This window comes from Capsicum annuum, chromosome 4 (genome assembly GCF_002878395.1).
Source record: "Capsicum annuum cultivar UCD-10X-F1 chromosome 4, UCD10Xv1.1, whole genome shotgun sequence".
Taxonomy (NCBI): domain Eukaryota; kingdom Viridiplantae; phylum Streptophyta; class Magnoliopsida; order Solanales; family Solanaceae; genus Capsicum; species Capsicum annuum.
The window spans coordinates 14,793,006-14,815,882 of NC_061114.1; the positions used below are offsets into that span (position 1 = coordinate 14,793,006).

Consider the following 22,877-nt stretch of genomic DNA (forward strand, 5'->3'; position numbering starts at 1 on the left):
CTTTGTTGTAAAAAAATAAAAAGACTTTGGAGTGAAGATCTAAAAATTGGACATAATAATTCTTGAATATATATAATTCTTCCGTTCTAATTTGTTTGACATTTTTTTTTTTTGTCTGTTAAAAAAAGAATGATCCTTTCTCTTTTTAATAACTCTTTACTTTCAACTTTTTACATGACATGGTTAAGATAATTAACAAGAATAAAGGGCATTTTGATACATTTTACATATATTTAACTTAAGATTAAAGATTTAAAAGTCTTTCTTTATTTTCTTAAATTTCATGATAAGTCAAAACAGGTAAATCAATTTGAAATGGAAAAAGTATCATATATATGTGTGTGTAATCCAATAACACCAAAAATATTAAGAGCTAAACAAGAGAAACAACAACAACATACTTAATATATTATGATAAAGTAGGGTCTGAAATGGATAAAGTACACGCAATTCATACCACTATTGAGACGAAATGAAGAGCTTGTTATAGCCTTCACTCAGGAAACAAGACAAAACAACATAAAATGGATAAATGGTCAAGTTTGCATAAGGTTTCATTCTTAAATGCAAACTATATTAAAGGGGTGTTCCGGAAGAGTTTCGGGATTTTCAGATAAGGTTTGGAGCATGTTTGAATCACGGAGGCAGTAAGCCTCTGCGATAGGGCCACGTCGTGGAGGCTATGCACCGCGATGAGGTCAGCGTCGCTGAGGCTAGGCCCCACAATTGCCTCTGCGTCGTGGAGGCAATGCATTTTCCAGCTTCTCAAATTAAAGGACCCAAGGGTGTTTTGGTCCTTTCTCCTCAATCCCAATCATTCAAAGCATGACTTATAAAATCCAAAAGGGCATTATTTGCCCATTATCATTAGAATTAACTCACGTAAACCTTTCCCCTCTTCCCAAGAACAAGAAATTTCAGTTTTCCTCTCCAAGAATCCAATTATCCAAGTTCAAGTTTTTCTTCTAGGAATCCAATCATTGAGGTATGTGGGGTATTCATCAATAGTTTCCTTCCACCTATTGAGCCCACAAATTCCATTTCAATTAAAGTAGGCAAAATGGTTCGTGGACCCCTGTACTATATCGATTTTGTAAGTTGGACACTTCTACTTACCTGTTTGTCATCTGGACCCTTGAACCCATTAAAAAACAACATTTTAAACACTTTTTTGGTGAGTGTAACATACTCTGCCCACGTCAGCCGCCACGCCTGCCACGTCATTTTCAAGTATTACATTAAATTTCAAGTCATTTTAAAATGCTACATAACAAATTAAATATTAAAACTAATTTAATTAAATAAGAAAAAATTAGAAATTGTAGAAAAATTTGAATAATCATGCTTTTACTTTTGCTCAAAAATTAAACATCAAATTCATTCCAAATAATTAAAATTCTTCTCCAACTAATTTAAATTTTTAACTATAAATTCATATATACAAAAACAAATGAATTTTTGATTTTTAAATTTGAATATCTTTATAAAATTCACAAAAAGCTTAATTTTTTTCAAACGAAATTCACTAATTTTTTTCAATATCCACTATCACTCACTTACAATTTAAATTTAAATTTTATCCTCCAAAAAATAAAAATATTTTAAATTTAAATTTTAATTCAAAAAAAATATGAAAAGATTTGAATTGAGAGGAAAAATTAAAATAAAAAATAAAAAGTGAAGGTGATGCTGGGGAGGGGATTGGACAAGTGTTGGGGTGGGGTGGGTGGGCTGGAAGGGGATGAGGGTGGGGTGAGGAGAGGCTGGGTGGGGCTGAGTGGGGTGTGAGGGCTGGGGTAGGGTGGGGAGGGGCTGGACGGGACTGGGTGGGGGGTGGAGACGGGCTGGGGTGGGGTGAGGAGGGGTTAGACGGGTGTTGGGGTGGGGTGGGAGGGCTAAAAAAGTGTTGGGGCGGGGTGGGGGGATGGAAGGAGCTGAGGGTGGGATAAAGAGGGGCTGGACGGTGTAGGGTGGGGTAGGGACGGGCTGAAGTGGGGTGTGGTGGGGACGGGCTGGGGTGGGGTGGGAAAGGGGGGCTTTTTTATTTTATTTTTTAAATTTTAAAAATATTTTTAAATTAAAAAAGATGGAGGGAAAAAAAGGCCCTTTTTTATTTTTTTATTTTAATATTATTTTTAGTTTTTTAATTATTTTAATATAAAGTTGACCAAAAATTAACCCCACTCGCATCTAGGCGCGTGTCTGCATGCGCCTCGTCCTAGTCAGCCATTTTAATGCCACATAGGACCGGTCAACGGTCAACGGTCAAAGGGTTTAAGATGTTGCTTTTTAATGGGTTCAAGGGTTTAGATGACAAACATGTAAGTAGGAGTATCCACATTACAAAACGGACATAGTATAAGGGATCACTGGACCATTTATGAATTTTTACCCTATTTTATGAAATTATTCATGCAAATTATGAATTAAAACTCATGTATTTCTTAGTAATTCGAATTCAAGACATGTTCACATATTATTCCATGTAAATTAGATTACTTCATGCTGTGAATTTCAGATACCCATGTTATATTCAATTGATTTCATGATAACTTATCAAATTCATGTATTAATCCATATCAGTATGTTATCTTACTAAGTTTAACCCATTCTTATGTTTCAATTCATGAAATTCATCAACTTACTGAAATGTAATACATTATGGGTCTCTAAATTATGATTTCTGTTAGTATTTTGGAACGATATTATCATATTTTAGAATCATTCAGTGTTGGAGGGTTATGTACACCCGATACCTATGTGTTTACTTATGTTTCAGAATTTCAAGCACTACATGATTTTATTATTACTAGTTTAACTGCACGTGCCTCACTCGTGTAACATTTGATTATTTAAAATTAAATGATTTTATCTATTGCAGAGATTTTAATAAAATATAAAAGTTTAAATCACTTTTCAAATATTCTTTACACTTTTAATATAATAATGTAAACATAAACATATATTTTAGTGTAAGCACATATATATTTTACCACCAGAAGTTCTAAGTGGCTGATAGATCATCATTATTACGTTTGTCATGCAACACATCTTTCCCTTGCTACCAGAGATTAAGAGAGACGCATCAATTTGAACCATATTTGTAGTAAGGTTATTTTTAATATATTTAAAATCTTTTCTTATTTTTTAAGTCAAGGTACAGTTATTTTTCTCATTTTTTTCTATATTTTTTAAATCTTTCCTTATTTTTAAAGTCAAATCTTCACAAAACCATTGATTATATTCTTATTATGTACTTAAAACTTTTGAAAATTTGGTACTTTTAAAATTTTTCTTATTCTAATACTTTTATATTTATTTTAAAATTTTTTGAATCTTCTTAAATTAAATTTAATTGATTTAGAATTCTTAAACTAATGAAAAAAATATTAGTTGTCATTAATTCTGATGACTTCAAATAAGAAAAAGCTTTACTATAGATATATTTAATTATTTTTCAATTCCTAAAGATTAGGAAATAATAGTAAAAAGACGATTTTGTCTAAAGCAAAAACTTTTAATGAAAGACAAAAAATTCAAACGACATTTCTAAGGTCCTCCACACTTTTAATATATTATAAATTATAGATATAGATTATAGATACTCAGGCTACCATGTTCATGCTGAGCACTTATCAGTACAGTACTATGTCATGTTAAATAAGTAATATCACCCGTGTCAGCTCAGTTGGGAGTAGGATTTAGCATCGAGCGAACCTAGGGATGGGGGCTTACCCGCCTGTTAGGAATGGATCCTTAGTAGCAGTCTCTAAGTTCTAGAACTACGTAGCCAGTGTAGGATTATGAGGTGTCACTTGCCAGTTTAGGACTGACACTCTCTTAGGGGTCACCCGCCAGTTTAGGATTGATTCTCTAGTCTTTCTGGACATCAGATTAGTGGATCCACATAATCATGTGTTAGTACCTGTGATAAGGTACTGAGACCCTTCCAACTGGGGTTACAGATTGGACCCCGATTAACTCAGATTGAGGCATGTCAGCTACATGATAGCTCCTACGATTTCAGTCAGTACTCAGTCTATATCATCAGTTAAGGTTTGCTTGACCAAGTTGCCAGATTTTCAGCTATTCAGTTATCTAACTCATATTCAGTACATACTTTACTTGGTCATACATTCTCAGTTTTACATGTTCATGCATCCATATTTGATTTCCATGCATATTTCAGCTAGTCCTTACCTCATGTACCAGTACATTCAAAGTACTGATCACATATTTTTCTTTGCGTTATGTTGTCTTATAACATAGGTTCGGACGCACAGTTCACTAACCATCCTTAGGCAGCTCAGCATATTCCAGCAGAAGTAGTGGTGAACCCTCATCCTTAGAGAACGAGACATGTTATTTTAGTATTTCAATATTATTTTATGTTCAGTCAGTCAGAGTTAGTTGGGGGTTTGTCCCATCAACTCCTTATGTTTTAGAGGCTTTTAGACTAGAGGTTCAGACAACCAGTTTATCTTTCAGTGTTTCAGTTGTTCAAACATGTTGTGATATATTACAATATACTATCTTACCAAAGCGTTAACAATTTATTTTCCCCATACGTTATTTCAGTATTACATTATTCAGTGCGCACAACAGGTGCCATGAGTTAACTTGAGGTCATTTGTGGCCTTAAGCACCGTGTCGCGATTAGGGGATAGCCTCGGATCGTAACACCCTATTTCTATATCATGAAAGATAGATAGACTTTTTCGAAAGACCATTGATTCAAGAAAAGAGTGTGTGTATTGTTGGGTTCGAAATCGAGAGGGCGTCATGCGGAAGCTTGTAATTTGCAAATCATAGAACGATAATTCAGACAACACATAAAACAATACTAAAAAAATTATATTATTGGTATGGTTTGGCCAATTGGACTACATATAAAAAATTAATATGAAAATATCATAAAAACTATGAGAGAAAATCTCCCCATAAACAAGACTCTTTAAAAACTACATTGTGGATGTTATTGTGCTATGGTATGAGAAGGGGGTCTTCTATTTATAGATTTCCAAAACCTTTCCTTCAAGAAAGAGGTTTGTCAAATATGAAAAAGTTTTATATTTTCTTTTAAGGAAAAATAAAAGTAATTATGGTACTACTTTTATTTTCCTTCAATACAAAATTAAAACTCAATTTTGGTAAGAAAATTAGGACAAAAATTCTAAAAAATCTCCCCTTTTTGACTTGATTTTCTTCACTTGACCCGCCTTCTTCACACGATCATCATATATCACTGCAGCTTACCATGATTAAAAGTTGATGTAGATCAAAAATTGGAGCCCTATGCGTAAAAAAATAAAAGCATGGGTTGATATTATTGGAGCCCTATGTTATAAGTAAACAGGATTGAAAGTAGAGTCTTGTGCATTGAAAGTGAGCGCAGGTTAAAAATGGAGTTTATGCGTTAAAAATATATGCATGAGTTGAAAGGAGGTCAAGCATTGAAAGTAGGCAGGGTTGAAAGTTGAAGCCCATAAACATGACTTAAAAAATTAACTTTAGTTTTAAAGACGATTAGTAGCAGCATTGCTTAAATTTATTTGAAACTTTTCTCCACATATAGCTAGACAAAGATCTTCATTATCATCAAATTATTTGCAACTTTAATCTCAACATGTTCTCAATCGGAACCATCGGACCATTGAACCATAGACTCTGATACTAATTGTTGGGTTGAAATCGAGAGGGCGTCATGCGCGGAAGCTTATAATTTGCAAACCATAGAGGCGCTAATTCAAACGACATATAAAACAATAGTAAAAACTATATTATTGATATGGTTTGACCAATTGACCTACATATAGAAAATTAATATGAAAATATCATAAAAACTATGAGAGAAAATCTCCCCATAAACAAGACGTTTAAAGACTACATTGTGGATGTTATTGTATTATGGTATGAGAAGGGGGCTTCTATTTATAGATGTCCAATGTCTTTCCTTCAAGAAAGAGATTTGTCAAATATAAAAAAGTTTTATATATTGCTTTAATAAAAAATATAAGTAATTATGATACTACTTTTATTTTCCTTCAATAGATAATTAAAACTCAATATTAATAAGAAAATCAGGACAAAAATCCTAACATGTTGTACATGTGAAATCAGAATAGTTTCTGTTGATATGTCTGAACAATGTTGTATCATAATATTAAAAACAATATTTTGAAAGGATAACTAGAAGTCTTTATTAAAGACAATATTAAAGACACCCCGATTTAGAATAAAGTGTTCAGTTAGAAGAGTCTTTATTACTAAGAGTAGAGTTGAAAAAAATAATATTAATTATTTCTTGATCTTTTAATCATGTTAACAATTTTGAGACAAATTTATTTAACAAATATATCAATTATTTTGAAATGGAGAAAGTATGACAAACCTGATTTCTAACACAAGCACTGGTATATATATTATTACCGTTGAATGCAATACATAACTACTAATGAAATAAGAATAACAATTAACTGAGAAATGCGAGACCTATAAAAAGGATAACTAGAAGAAGGAGATGAGAATCAAAACTTAAAGAATGGAGATGAGAAGGAGACTCTTTGTTAAATAGATGTTTTAAGTCTATTTTTTAATTAAATAAATCCTAAATTTTTTTTGTTTAGTGAGATGATTCATTTTTAAGACAGATCTATTATCTATCCGATATATATATAGGTAAATTGATTATTAATCCGACAGATCTATTATCTGTCCAACAGATATATAGACAGATTAATTATCAATCCGACAGATCTATTAGCTGTCCCACAAATAAGAAAAATAAAAGTAAGTCATTTTGCTAATTGAAAACTTGAAGAGGGTTGGACATTTTGCTTATTGAAAACTTAAAGAGGCTTAATAGCCAAATATTCTCGATGAGAAATAAAATGTTAGAGTTTGCCTCTAAGTCTTTGTTTGGATAGTGATTTACCATGTTATGGTATAGTATGACATCTTTTCATAGTTTGGTAACCATGAAAGACCTCAATTTATAGAACCACCCATTTGATGGTATCCCATGATTTTGTTATTTTTTTTTTCAATTATGTCTTTATATAATATTCTGTAATAATCCTATTTTACCCTTTACCCCATATTACTTCCAACCATAATGTTTTTATTTTTTTACTTTTCTAATCAATCTTTTTTCTTCGTTGTTCTCCATCATTCTCAAACCTTGTAGTCACAAAATCAATTCCTCTATATTTCCATTCCTCATTTTTCCACGCGGTAAGCAGACAATTCTGCACGTAATGTAGGGGGTAAATTTGAACCTTGTCCCTTCGTAGAATTCATCATAATTATACTGTTTTTATGTTGTTCAAGTGTTTGTCAATCCATTACAATGAGTCTAATACTTGTTTCAAAGATGAAGGTAAATGCCTACAAATAGTAAGTGAAAGAAGCAAATTTGTTTGGATATAAACGAACAACACCATAAGCAATGTGGTGTGTTCACATAAAAGAAGAGAAACCATAAGCAATATGGTGTATTCACACCATAAGCAAGTTTCTTTAATACCAAAAAATCTCCACCAATCTCCAAAAATAAAAATAAAAAATGATAATGTAAAAACGGAAAGGTTGGAAATAAAAGAGCAAAATTGTATAATTCAATTCATCAATCTCTTGTTCTGAAACTCTTCCTTTATTCTCCTGAAAAGTGAAACCTAGATAAGTTTGTTAAACTACTCTGACATATTACAGAAAGCATTGTACTAATTATTTATGAACAACAATCAAATTGAATCCTCATGTAAAACTTATTGGTCATAATATGCTCAACAGGCGACGCTTTTGTATGGCATAGCGTTTCCAACTTTTAAGATTAGAGCCTACAATTTGTTTGACGTGAATAGGGGGCTATGAGAAGGAAAATTATTAACATACCATCAAACCAAAAAGAATTTCTCGATTTTTGTTATAATTACCTATTATGCTAATTAATTAGAAGATCAGCACATCCATCTGTTTATTTTAAGTGCCATTATTCACTTATAATTTGTTTCAAAAAAATGACATAACTTTACACTCCGCATTTTATTTTAAAGTTTTTAGCCACAAAAATGTTATGGTACGTCTAATGCTAAAAGTCACTATTCAATTTCCTTTAAAAAAATCAGTGCTCGGTCAAACACCGTCATATAAAAGGAGGATTGGACAGTGGACAACTTTTAATCTATCTTCTGGACTAAGTCCTCTCTATTATATTTCGAATTGATAAGTGCAGATAATTCTATCAAAGGACATTATCTTTTTAAGTCGTCTATATTGGGTTGACCCCTCAAACATGAAAGTACTTAACATGCAATTCAGAAAAAAGATGATTGAACCTGTACCTTTGATTTCTTAGTCCTTCCACAATCCCAGTTCAGATACGTACAAGTATTATTTGAAACAAATGCATTGGCCTTCTGTTTTGACTTGAATTTAGTGTTTATCCGAAACAGTCTTTCTACCTCCAAGTTGGCTACCCACTAACCTTCTACCTTAATCTTCAACCTCCGTACCTTACTATCTAATGCCATGTCCTCGGTAAGTGAAGTTGTTGAACAGTGCAAAGCAACACATGTTATAAAGTTGTTGCATCTTTTCATTCAAGGAGAGGCAACCAAGGTGTCACTTGATAGCAGACCTTCAATCCTCTAAATATACTTTAGTTTCTGCAGGAAATATTGATCAATTGATTAGAGGTATAAGGTCTGCAAGGGACACTGAATTTGATTCATGGGGTACTTCATCTTGACAACACTTGGTTTCATCTTCACACGAAGACACACATTCAAGCCTTGCCATAATTACCATTTTAATATCAGCGTGGCATCACTAGAACCTTGAGAATACGGTTCTATTTAGGTCGTAAGTATTGTTGTGAACCCTGGTGACTTCATAAGAGCTTATGGGCTAAAAATGATTAATGAAATTAATTATGCTGTAACTATTGCGCATAGTATAATCAAATGTTGAGGCACGTGCGTTTAAACTAATTTTATAAAATACAAATATTATTAGTATTATAAGGCAACTAAAACTTTTAAATTTATTTTATAGAGTTTTTTTAGGATTCTTTTTTAACTTACCATAAATAGGAAGATCTGATTGCTGTAACTTACGTTGTTAGTTTCCACCTCCGCGATTATTTCCTTGATAGTGGCCTCATCACCCATACCATATTCCTTCATAGCGTTTTCCAATTTCTCTCAAGATGAAGCTGAATAACATTAACGAACAATTAAATGTTAAGAGGAAGAATCTGTCAAATGTTGAGACTTTATAGAGACCACATCCAACTTATTAAGATATGAATAGCAACAAGGAAAATACAAGGTCTTTCTTTTGCATCTGGAAAAAATTACTCCACCCTTGTGAATTCATTTGTTTGGTTTGGACTTGACACGGAGTTTAAAAAAGAAAATAAGACTTTTGAATCTTGTGTCTTAAATTAAAGATATGTAGAAAGTAGCCAAAAGACATTTAATCTTGATACTATGGGGTTTGGTAGACATAACTTTTCGATAGAGTAATTTGTGTTGATATAATATCAAATCGAAAACAAAGTTGGGTTGGCTATATGAATCATCTATGATCATTCCACTGTATTTGGTCTCAGTTCATTCCAATTCTACTTTTCTTAATAAATAATTTTCTTTAAAAGCAAATTAGGAACTCTCTAAAACTAGAGGTTCTCCGAATATAACTTATCTCTACATTGGCATATAAATCTCTAACTAGACTAGAAAAGCTCCTATAAACCACCAAACCCAAGGTTAAGTCTATTTATGTCCAGAATTGTATGACTGCATGTCTATTTTAACATCCACATTTCTGTAACACTCATGTTGTGGACTTATTAAGAGTATTAGAGGCATAACATTCACTCTCACATAACATGACTTGTCACACCATTGTTCTATAAAACTTGTCTTTCACTTTGGTAAGAATCTTCCAAGCCCATAACTCCTGGACAATTGCCATCACCAAAACACCGTGTATGTTAGTGAAGTAAGGAACCATAATCCATCCAACCCAAAACCGAGACACAAGCTATACATTATGGAAAATGATCACGTATTTGGATCTGCTGAAATCAAGCCAGTGGTTTCATTAAGGTCTGTTTAGACAACGCTGCAGAAGAGCATGTGGCATATACTTGGAAGCTATGCTAAATGCATACAAAAGCTAAACATGAATACACCTCATAACATATAACCAAATATGTTCTGCATATCGAGAAGACATGACACGCTACTGTAACTTTTGATTACAAAGGGAAACGGGAGAAATACCAAGAACTTGTGCGGTAGTAATTCTCTTCTTTCGCTCCTGTGTTAGCATTTTCCGAATAAGGACCTTGGCACTATCTGATATGGATGGCCCATGGATCACTTTGAAAATCAATTTCTCCTTTTAGTATGGCATTGAATATTCCCTTCTCAGTTTCTGCGAAGGATTCGGGAAGACACGTTAACAGAATGCAAGTAGTAACACAAAATAAACCATCTTATTAAATATTTATCGCCATCCTTACAAGCCCAAAATGGAGGTACACCGCTGAGTAGAATATATAAAATAACATCTGCACTCCATACATTTGTTTCCTTCCCATAACTACGTCGCAATACTTCAGGGGCAACATAATATGTGCTACCACCTATATCACGGTACACTTCCCCTGACATTTATAAATGAAACATAAGCTCATCTATTGTAGATCCTAAATAGAAAACTGGAGGAAACAAAATATAATTGAAATCAACTATGGAAATGCTCCATGCTGGAATACTCAAATAGCGGCAAGACAGCACGTGATTGAAAAGCGTAGAGAAAAAATGTGTTATATTGAATGTGATACCAGTTTAAGAAGTGGGATTTGTTTGCTTGACAACATGCTATCTTGCAGGAAAATTTCCTTTAAGTGCAGCCATCAAGTCTTAATTTGATATCCATTAAATCAGACTAGAAGTTATATTAGGTCGTTGTAGGAAACAATTGAGTAATTAACTCAAGTATCAGTATATTCTTTCAAATCCAGTTAATGGAGAAGCAACAAACATCGCGAGATGGCACTGTTATCAAAACAAGGAGGGGGGAGTTCTTTTATGATGGTGGTATTTGGGCTAGCTTGTGCAAACCTCGACTATTCCAAAGTACTCTAAACAGGAAGAAGAGAATTCTTGAAATATTCACTGAAAAAGTCCATTAGCTGCACCCCAACAAACTCATATCACCGGTAAATGACTCAATTTAACAAGTGCTCTATGCTAACACTTCTAGCAAATCTTGTAATAAACACATTGCTTTAACTGGAAAGGGGTTGAGAAGAATAAGATGATCCAACAGTGACTCGCACACTCCGTTAAAAAATCTCACTCAATGATCTTCACTACCCACAAATGGCAGAAGTAGTTGCAAAATGAAAATTTTGGTTTAGGAAACTAGATTGGGTCATGATTAAAGTACAAGAAATCCTCTCAAGTAATAAGAGCTACGACAGCAAACTGCAGCACTGAACATAGAAATACAGGTCATCAGCTAGATCTTTTGAAATCATAGTAGCTGCGAGACCTGTCAAGTTATCACTTGATCCTGCAAGTCTAAAATCAATATTTCTTGGCATCTTGTTGTTAAGGCAATCACTGATTGGTAGGATTGAAACAATTCTTATTCTAGCTGATACTAGAATACATCATCTACAAAGATTCGTGTATCCTACATTTACCCCAATCAAATATCTTCTTTTTGAAAATTTGTCAGATAGATACTACTAACGTGTCTTAGCGTAAAATGTATTTGTCGTCATGCATTGACAGACACATCCAAGCAAGAAAAAGTCATTGTATATTTTTTAAAAAAAAAACTCCCTCCAATTCAGTTTATTTGTCTTACTATCCATTTTAGCCCATTTGAAAAAAATCACTCTTTCCTTTTTGAAAATTCTTTAGTTCTAACTTTCCACATGACATGTTTAAGATCACAAGATTAAAGGATAATTGGATACATTCTACATATCTTTAGTTTAAGACCACAAGATTCAAAAGTCTTCTTTACTTTCTTCAACTCTGTGCCAAGTCCAAACAAAACAAACTAAAACGCAAGGATTAACATAATATTGATAACACAACAATTTATTCTTAAAAACTCATCCGTAATGTAATTTATCTCGAGGGGCAAGAAACTGACCTTCTTCAATAAAGACAGAAAGCCCAAAGTCAGTTACCTTCAGCATAGTATTTTCATCCTTACCAGACAGTAAGAAATTCTCTGGCTTGAGATCCCTATGCATAACGCCCATGGAATGGCAAATGTTATTCAAATGGGGTTCCTTGCATTTGGTCTTGAGGTTGTGCAGGCTGCACAGTAACAGAAGGTTTGTTTTGCAAAACACTTTGATTTAATTCACTAAAGACGACACAAAATGTATAAAATACATGGGTCAAAAGAAAATTAAAATGTAAAATGTTGTAAAAAAGCAACATTAAAATTGAAAAATGATTTTATACAGAGAACCTATTATGCAAAAGGTCAGTTATCAAGCTGTTGCCGGAGTTGAGTAGACACAAAACATTGGATGAAATTACATGAGAGAAATAAAGAATTAATAATAAGACAGTCACTAAGATTTCATGGGAGTCTCATACTTCATTTTACACTAAACCTCTTTGGAAAAATGGCAGCATTGACTTTAGCCTAGTCCTTAGGCATCCGAAAGCCTCTTCTATCAAACTTAAGCATACAACACAACTGTAATTACTTTAGTTCAAATCACTTTAACTGTCTAATAAGCCTTCCTCAAACTAGAAGCAGGCAACCACTACCTGACCTGCCCAGAAATGTATAGATCCAAGCCGATTATGTTACTAGGGATACCAAAGGTAAACAATTATTATACAAGAAAATGAAAAATCAACAACGCATCAACTTAGTAGGGCCCTTTAACTCCTATATACGATATAACAGGATAGAAATATTAGCTTTCCCCTGTAGGAGAACATTATACAAACGCTTCACTTTCCTGCTTTCTACCTCTCATTGTTATTGAACGGATATGACATTAGCAAGCTAGTCATGGAACATAACTATAAATGCTCTCGAGAGTCATCATACACATTTATAATGGGTGTGGGTATGATTAAAAACTTAAACATGGCGCAAATCAGAGAAGATCCATGGACCATGTCCTAGAGCTGAAGTTTTTGAGTTAAACATTGTTCAAGGGAATCTTTTAAAAAGTACTGCACAGCTATTGTTACCCAAGAAAAAACATCTTTTTGAAAAAGGGAACAGGTATGGGGACAAGAGAGGTTTTCAACTGTACCACTTCAGAATTTGACTTTGAATTCTTGTTGTTGTGATATAAAACTGTTATTGTCATTAGCAATAACCAATTCATTCATTGTTGCCAAATAAAAGTTCCCTAGATCAAAGAGGTGAAAAGAATTCAGTGAAGTGATGAAACATTCCATACACAGTAGACTACTACACCAAAGAAACAACTGCTTTTCTCCATCAGAGAACGCACACCGATGTCCATGTCAATGTAATCACATGAATAACATCCTTGAATTGAATGAGAATTTATTCTCCTTCAATTTTGAGTTGCACAAATATTTGAATGCTATCAGTTGTGGTGGTTACATAATCTTGACTGCACATTTCTTTTGATCACGCTTCTAGTAAATGATGCTACCTAACATCTTTTATCCATTTACTTGAAATTTAGTGGTCATCTATGTCTTTCATCTTCAAGTACTATGCAACCATTGCTTTATAATTTAAATTTAAATGTATTAGTTGTGAGTTGGACATATAATTGTTATCTAACTTTGAATGACGTATCCTCTTCCTGGAGAATATCCAGATGCAACTTCTTCTACCATCAACAACTGTTTGAATTCACATTCTGACATTTGGTCTTTCCAATAGGTTTTACCAACGTAATGGTATAAACTGTGTACAACCTTGGTCTTTGAAACAAGCTTTACTGATGCAATAGTATAAACTTTGTTCAACATACTACGAAGCATTTATGCTACTACTTAACATGATGTTGTACTGCTTTCTTAAATTGAAAATTTATGCTACTTCTTAACATGATGTTGTACTGCTTCCTTAAATTGAAAATAGGCCATCTAGTATACACAAATAAGTCAGTCACTTGCAAGGTGGCTTATAAATATAGAAAACTAGAAGAAAGTACAAATGAACCAAGAAACTATCTTCTTATATTGTTATAGAATTTAGTTTACCTCCAATATTTATTAAAGCGATAACAGCCACAAACAAGGAAGGTAACACAGAATAGCCACGTATCACTATCGGCAGCAACTCAAGCCAACCAGCATGCCTCTTGTCCACCACTTACTTAGGAAGTTTATCTAATCTTGAATGTGGAAAGTCTTTATGCACATCAACAAACCATGTGGTCATTTTTTATAAAAATTTAATGGGGAAAGGACATGGGATGGCCATTTTAAAAATAAATGGCCCACATTTGAAAAGGTGAACATGCTTAGCCAGTCGGCTAAAGTAATACCACTTTTTAGTCATTTGGCCCAATTGGGCACATGCAGTCTCTATACTCAATTAATACACTTTTATACTACATTGATACACTTTTATACTATATTGATACACTTTTTAAAAAAGAGAAAGGAAATTCTATGCAAGCACATGCAGTCCCTATACCCAATTGATACTCTTTTATATCACATTAATACACTTTTATACTACATTGATAACTTGCAGTGTCCATATACTCAATTGATACTCTCTTATACTAGATTGATACATTTTTTGGAATGCATATAAAAACTATATAGAGTCGCATAAAATATGTATCTAAATAATAATTGTAGTTAAAAATTGTATAAAAATGTTATAATTATTATATAGTATATGTATAGAAACTCTACAATTATTATATATAAATATGATAGACGGACTCGTAATATTTTCTCAAAGTCACGAAGTTGGAGTACTTTAATTGAAATTTAATTGTCAGTAAGTTGAGTACTAAAAAGTCAAAGTCTTGGATGACAATAAGTTCCTCCAATCCATAGAGTGGAAAGAGTTGTCAGTTTTCTCTTACTTTCTCAAAGCAAACAAAGAATGGGAAAAAAAAAGGCAAAAAAACACGGGCCTATTAAAAATAAAAAATCGGCCCTGTACATAAAACGGAAGGGCCGATTGTGATGTACCCATCCCTTAATGGCTATTTACTGGGTTTTTTAATTTAGGTGCTAGTTTTGTAGAATTATTTTAGTTTTAGGTGTTATTTTTGTCCTTTTCCCAAATTTAATTAACTAATTAAATATATAAAAGCGATCACATGTGGTCGCTTTTTATAAAATTTAATTAATTAAATAAATAAAAGCGACCACATGTGGTCTTTTTTATAAAAATTTGGTCGCTTTTATGAAAATATATTAATTATATATACAAAAGCAACCACATATGATCGTTTTTACTAAAATTAATTAAATATATATAAAAGTGATCACATTGTTTACGAAACTCATCGACATCTACAAAAGGAATTGAAATATAAAAAAAATATGTAGCATATATAACTCCAAAAAGAAAAAATTACATTTCATTTGTGAGGGCTTTGATAATGCTCTTTCAACAACCTTTGTAGTTTCAAAAGCGAAAATCGTACATTTCCCTTATATCTTCCATGGCCACAAGAAAGAGAGCCACTCTGTTTCAAGAATAATTATTTTGACATCTGATTTTCTTTTGAAATAGAATGACCACAGAATCTTCGGCATTGCATATATAATTTTAGTTTCAATCTTAAACGCAACATTCAAGACAGAACCTAATAACAATAGCATATAAGAAAAGGAAATTATCTATTTTTTGTTTCATACAACCGCAACACCATCGGATGATGATCGAAAATCATGTTGCATAAAATACTTGAATCTATAGCTTACTTTTAAAATCTTTTATAAATGCAATCCTATCTAATTTCGATAACCTTGATGGTTTATCATCAATAGATTTAAACGTATACATACCATTGAAGGTTTGTTGATCTGTGATACCAGTCTTTCGAATAAGTTTTTTGAAGTCAAAAAGGTTGATTTCTCACTTGTTGCTATATTTCCTTTCAAATTTTATACTCAATACCGTCAAAAGTTAACTTGAAGTTTCTATGATTATCCAATTGTCAACCTTAAAGTAATCTATACTTAGGCTTAATTTTGAATTGTCGTACACTACGTAAAAATTGAATCTAACATCAGGATCTTTCACTAGATAAAACTTTACAATTATATAGTAATTATTAGTAGTCATATGTTTGGATTATACTCTTTGGCAACTTAACGATAAAAAATGTTCATATATTTAGGTTCCTCAATAGTTTCAAATACCTTCTTATTTCATAATAGCATCATATCCATATCATTATATGTAACACTATTACAATCCAGATTGTCAATTTTATACCGTTCCTTAATACTTTCGGTTTCGCACACTTTTATAATAGAATTATATAATAATCCCACTTTTTAAAACACTTTTACATTTAACACGAATAGAACTAAAGTATAGGAAATCATAAGATGTTTAAAAAACTGAAATTATAATATAATTCTATTCCAGGAGTGTGTGAAGCCGAAAAGTATTGAAGAACTGTATAAAAATGATAATCTAAATTGTTGTATTGCTACACATGAGAATATGAATATGATGTTATTATGGGATACGAAGGTAGTTGAAACTACAGCAAAAACTAAATATATGAACATTTTTTATCGTAAAATTATCAAAGAATATAAACCAAATATCATCACTACAAATAGCTACGACATAACTACAAAGTTTTATCTAGTGAAAGATCCTAATGTTAGATTCAATTTTTACGAGGTGCACCGGCAACCCAAAATTAGGCTTAAGTATAGATCACTTTAAGCTTGACAATTGGATAATCATGGGAGACTTCAAGTTCACTTTTGATGATATTCGAATAAATATGAAAAAAAATTATATAGCAACAAGTGAAAAAATAAACTTTTTTAATTTCAAAAGACTTAGTCGAGAGATTGGTGTCATTGATCTCAAAAGATTTAGTCGAGAGATTGGTGTCATTGATCAAGAAACCTCCAATGGTATCTATACATTTAAATTTACCGATAATAAACAATCAAGATCATCAAAATTAGATAAGATTGTGTTTAGCAAAGATTTTAAGAGTCAATTCTCTCCTATAGATTCAGATATTCTATGCAATATAATTTCCGATCATCATCCGATGATGTTACAGTTGTATGAAAAAAATAGATAATTCTTTTTCTTATATGCTACTGTTATTAGATTCTACCTTGATTATTGCATACGATTGAAACCAACATTATATATGCAATAATGAAGATTTTGTGACCATTCTATTCCAAAAGGAAATCATATGAAAAAATGATTATTTCTTGAAATAGAGTTTCTCTTTCTTGTGACCATGGGAATATACAGGAAATGAACAATTTTCGCACCACAGAAAAAGCTTTTGAAAATTAAAAGAAAAACATCGAAAGGGTATTATCAAAGCTCTCACGGATGGTATGTAATCTTTTCTTTTTTAAGTTATATATGCTACATATTATTTTATATTTCTATTCTTTTGCAGATATTCATAAGCTCCATAGAAAGTGTCATCGCTATTTTATATATATTTAATCAATTAATTTTAACAAAAGAGACCACATGTAGTCGCTTTTATATATATAATTTGAACAAAAGCGATCACATGTGGTCGCTTTTGTATAAATATATAAAATTAGTTAATTTTAACAAAAGCAACCATATGTGGTCGTTTTTGTATATATATATTTACTTAAGTAATTTTAACAAAAGCGATTATATGTGATCGCTTTTGTGTATATATATATATTTAATTAAGTAATTTTAACAAAAACGATCATATGTGATCGCTTTTTTGTGTGTGTGTATATACATATATATTTAATTAATTAATTTTAACAGTCGTTTTTATTTATTTAATTAATTAACTTGAGAATGTGAACTTGTGTTATGAAAGTAGTTAAGTGTAGTAACCACAGGTGGTCGCTTTAATTAATTTTTTATAAAAAACGACCACATATTTAATTAATTATTTTTTTAATAAAACAAACAATTTTCAAGTCACTACACTCAATCAAATTCAAATCACTATTTCAAATGACTATACTTCACCATTTTTAAGTCACTAATTCACACTTCAAGTGACTACACTTAACCACTTTCAAATCACTAATTCACATTTTCAAATTACTACACTTAACTACTTTCAAAACACAAGTTCACATTCTCAAGTCAATAAACATAACTATTTTCAAGTCACTAATTCACATTTCAAGTTACTATCCTTAGTCATTTTCAAGTCACTTCTTCAAGAGACTACACTTAACCATTTTCAAATTCAAGTTTACATTTTCAAGACACTAATTCACATTTCAATTAACTAGACATAACCATTTTCAAGTCACTAATACACATTTCAAGTGACTACACTTAATCATTTTCAAATAACTAATTCACATTTCAAGTAACTAAACTTAACCACTTTCAAGTAATTAGTTCACATTTCAAGTAGCGACCCTTAACCATTTTCAAATCATTAGTTCACTATTTTAAGTTACTATACTCAACCATTTTTAAGTCACTATTTCAATGTTTCAAATGACTAAACCTCGTCATTTTCAAGTCACTAGTTCACATTTAAAGTCACTACACTTAACAATTTTCAAGTCATTAGTACACAATTCAAGTCACTTCACAATCATTCTCAAGTCCCTAATTCATATTTCAAGTTACTACACTTAACTATTTTCAAAACACGAATTCACATTCTCAAGTCACTACACAACCATTTTCAAGTACGTGATTCACATTTCAAGTAATTACACTAAACCATTTTCAAGTCACTAATTCACATTTCAAGTGACTACACTTAACCATTTTCATGTCACTAATTCACATTTCAAGTCAATATACTTAGCCATTTTCAAGTCACTAATTCACATTTGAAGTCACTATTTCAATATTTCAAGTGACTACAATTCAGTATTTTTCAAGTCACTAGTTCACATTTAAAGTCACTATACTTAACCAATTTCTAGCCACTAATTCACATTTTCAAATTACTAATGTTATTACTCATTTTAACCAAAGTCAAAACGGTGTACAACATATTGATGATTCTTATGCAATTTTAAAGAGTCACCAACTAATTATTTTTAAGGTAAATTAGGATACCTATTTTTTGCTAAAGTGATGATCTAAAGGTCTATTAACCTATATGATTTTAGATAAAGGTTCTAACTATCCTAAAGGGAAGGTGTAAAAAACCCTTTGAGATCCGTTAAAAATGGTTAACTGGCCAAACTTAGGTTAATTAATTAAAATTTAAAGAATGCTAAAGAAAAATTGAAAAAGCCGGGTAATTAAGCGGGAAAACATTTTTTAAAAATCGATTTGCATTCTTACTCTTTGAAAAAAAATGTTTTGCATTCAGAAGTGTATCGACAAAAATTGAAATAAAGGCATTTGTTGTAACTAAAAGTCAGTCTCACTTTGCTTTGAAAATCTTTGTTTTTTGTTTTTTTTTTTGAAAAATAGTAATTAGCCTAAGACATAAATCTTAGAAAATTGAAACAAGAATAAACTTTTAAGATAGGAAATCTAAATTATAAATAAGGAAACACTCTTCAAATTTTGAAAAGTATACGAAACTAGTTGAAACCTTATATTAGTTGAATTTAAACATGAGAAGATTTCATTGTTAAAATAATGACTATATTATTGAAGTGAAAAAGGGAATAAATTCATAACAAATTCGTGACCCTTTCTATGTTCAAAGTTATTCTAGGCCTTGATATTATGTTAAAACAATCCAAAATGTTGAGGACACTACCAAATAAATAAAACCCACAATGTTAAAGGCACTATTGAATAGATAAACACAACGAACTATGTAAAGAAACAAGGAAAAGCTGGGATAAGAGTGGACAATCTTTCAAACTCATTTTGTTTTCCGTTTGGAGTTGGAGAATGCGAGGATAATGCATAATGAGAGATGCACGTTGTAGGTGAACGTCGAGCTTCACAAGCGAGGCTTCTCTTAAGGCAATGAGTCTTGTAGGAAGACTCCATTTTGCTCCCAAAGTGTTCATGTTAAGAGTAAAGAAAGAGAGTAATTGGACAAAGATCTCAACAATGAAGGCAAAACAAAAACAATTAAAATCAGAGTGTACTCAACTCCAACAATACAGAGAACATGATAGCAAATAAACACCCTTAAAAAATTAAGGCAATGGCTTCAAATTGTATGAATGACCTTAAGTTAGTACACTGCACATCCATTTATTTATCTTTTGACAAAAAAAAAAAAAAAAAAACTACCACATGTTTATGCCTAAGATACATTATCTAATGTGACAGTGCATAAAGTTAATAATTCTACCATATGTTAATGGCATTATTATTTTAAAGCTCATACCTCACTATGCTAAACAAAATAAAGATTTGATAAATTGTTTAAGCAGAGTAAAACGGAGGCATAAATCCAAATTTTCCTAGATTTATAATTATAGGTCCACGTTTTAAACAAAAAGAGTGGAAAACTTTGGTTAAAGTCTTAGTTTGCAACATAGTTGAACAAAACACAAACTACATATTTACATCAGTAAACATTCATGATTAAACTAAACAAAAAAAAAACTACCTACAACACATGAATTTCACACAACATTTACCACAAAGCCAAGATAAAGGAAAAGGAAGGCGATTATCACCTGTTGCGGGGCAGCGAACAGGGTGCTTGAATCAGATTGTTAGAGCAAAATTAGTAAATAATGGACAGAGAAAATGCTTCTTCTCCGCTGAAGAGAAAAAAGAGAGAAAACAAACAAGCTAAGCCCAGATTTTGATGAGTATTTTAGAGAATGGAGAAGGCTGCCCTAAGCTTGTTCTTAGGCTCAAAGAAGGATGTATGAACATTAGGTTTAGGGCTCCCAGATTTTGATTTATTTTATTTTATTTTTTTGGCTCCAAAATGAATTTCTGAAAATTTCATTCTTTTTCAGAAATTTTAAGAAATTTGTACGAGAATAGGTCTGGCTATCTCTGCCATGGTTGAGGATTGCTGGAACTAAATATGGAAGAGGAAAAAAGTAAATCATTATTTGGGAGAGAGTGAGAAAAGAATGGGCTTGAATTGGGTTTGGGCTGCAAATTAAATTTTTATGGGCTGATCTGATATAGCCTGCAATTGAAGTATCTTTTGGATTATTTTGTTGGGCCAATTCTCTTCATGTCTCCTTTCTTCTTTTGAATTGTTTTTCTTAGGCTTCTAATTTAATACCAAGGGATATAATAATAAGTACGAAATCTAAAATAAGACGATGATAAATCAATTATTTAACAAAAATAACAAGTGTAAAATGATAGCAGTGATTTCGATAATATAATATGTATATTTTTTTTAGTAATTATAGAAACAGTAATGAAATAAAGTAATTTGATATGTTATTTCGATGCTCGACAAAAATAAATTAGAATTAAGGAGGGTCAAAATTGAGTGTCAATATTTAATCATTTTCAAAACACAAGTTCACATTTTCATATCACTAATCAGCATTTCAAGTAATTAGACTTAATCATTTTCAAATCACTAATTCACATTTCAAGTCAATATTCTTAGACCATTTTCAAGTCACGAATTCACATTTCAAATGACTACACTTAATCATTTTCAAAATACAAGTTCACATTCTCAAGTTACTAAATTTAACCATTTTCAAAACACAAGTTCACATTCGAAGATGAAGCAAACCTAATAATAATAGGAAAAAGACTCAAATATGTCACTGAATTATAAAAAAAGGTTCATTTATGTCATCAGTTAAAAGTTCGACTCGTTCATGTCCTCGCTGCTACAAAATCAACTCATCCATACTATTACTTTTTAACAATGAATTTTTCAAAAACAACTTTATCACGTGGTCTTTTAATAGAGGTCCACATCATTAATTAAAAGAAATCAATATTAATTTTAAAATATGAGATCCATTAAAAAAAATCAATTTATTTAACATGACCCGACCCACACCCATTTGTATATCCCCACATTAGAATTAAATAGCATAAAAATTTAGAAATCCTTAAAAGGATACTTTAAAGAATTGGAAAGAGTATTTGTTTCCCCGTTCTATATGACAAGAAAATAGTAATTAAATTTTGTTAAAAAGTGGTTGTATGCATCTTTATAGATGGTCCAAGGATAAAGAACAAACAAGAAACTACTAGTATCAAAGGTGAGAGTGAGTCTGCTGAAAACTCATCTACACCGATTAATGCTACTATGAGCCAAGTTCTAACTTTAAATTTAGCAGTCGGTGTATGGCCTCCGATTGCAAGGGCAGAACTAAGAAAGTCCTAGCCCGAGATTTGACTTGACGCATGAATATTTATTAAGATTTGCTTCAATGGACACGGGACACCTACTTTCTAAATATTGAAAATTAATAAAACTAATTGAAAAAGTATTTAAAAAGTTGACTATATTTAATATTTTATGAATAAAATGTTAAATTATATATATGCATATATACATACATGCGCACACACACATATATATTTTGTCGGTTTGATTTGAGTTCGGTTTGAGTTTTTTTTTTTTTAACACCAAACCAAATCAATAATGATCTTTTGTTTTGCAAACGTCAAACCAATCAAACCAAACCATAAGTCGATTTTTTTCTCGATTTGGTTTGATTCTTCAGTTTGGTTTGACTTGACGGTTTGGTTTGTACACCCCCAGTGAAGACCCTTAGAAAAGTAATTTAAATTTTTTGTCCTTCATTTAAAAACTC

At 31.6% G+C, this 22,877-nt stretch overlaps 1 long non-coding RNA gene across 9 annotated transcripts; it reads right to left on the reverse strand.

Moving 5' to 3' along the window:
- Nucleotides 1-7,395: 7,395 nt before the first annotated feature.
- Nucleotides 7,396-21,217, reverse strand: LOC107868211. 9 transcript variants are annotated; one of them, XR_007054432.1, is made up of 7 exons: nucleotides 20,799-21,173; nucleotides 12,184-12,353; nucleotides 10,532-10,675; nucleotides 10,290-10,443; nucleotides 9,084-9,214; nucleotides 8,343-8,666; nucleotides 7,396-7,659 (listed from the first exon to the last, which is right to left on the reverse strand). It is a non-coding gene; the product is annotated as an uncharacterized LOC107868211 (long non-coding RNA). The 9 variants fall into 9 exon arrangements; XR_007054436.1 differs by adding an exon at nucleotides 13,319-13,417 and having other exon boundaries at nucleotides 9,117-9,214; nucleotides 10,532-12,353; nucleotides 20,799-21,167; XR_007054431.1 differs by having other exon boundaries at nucleotides 9,117-9,214; nucleotides 20,799-21,164.
- Between the last annotated feature and the right edge of the window lie 1,660 nt (nucleotides 21,218-22,877).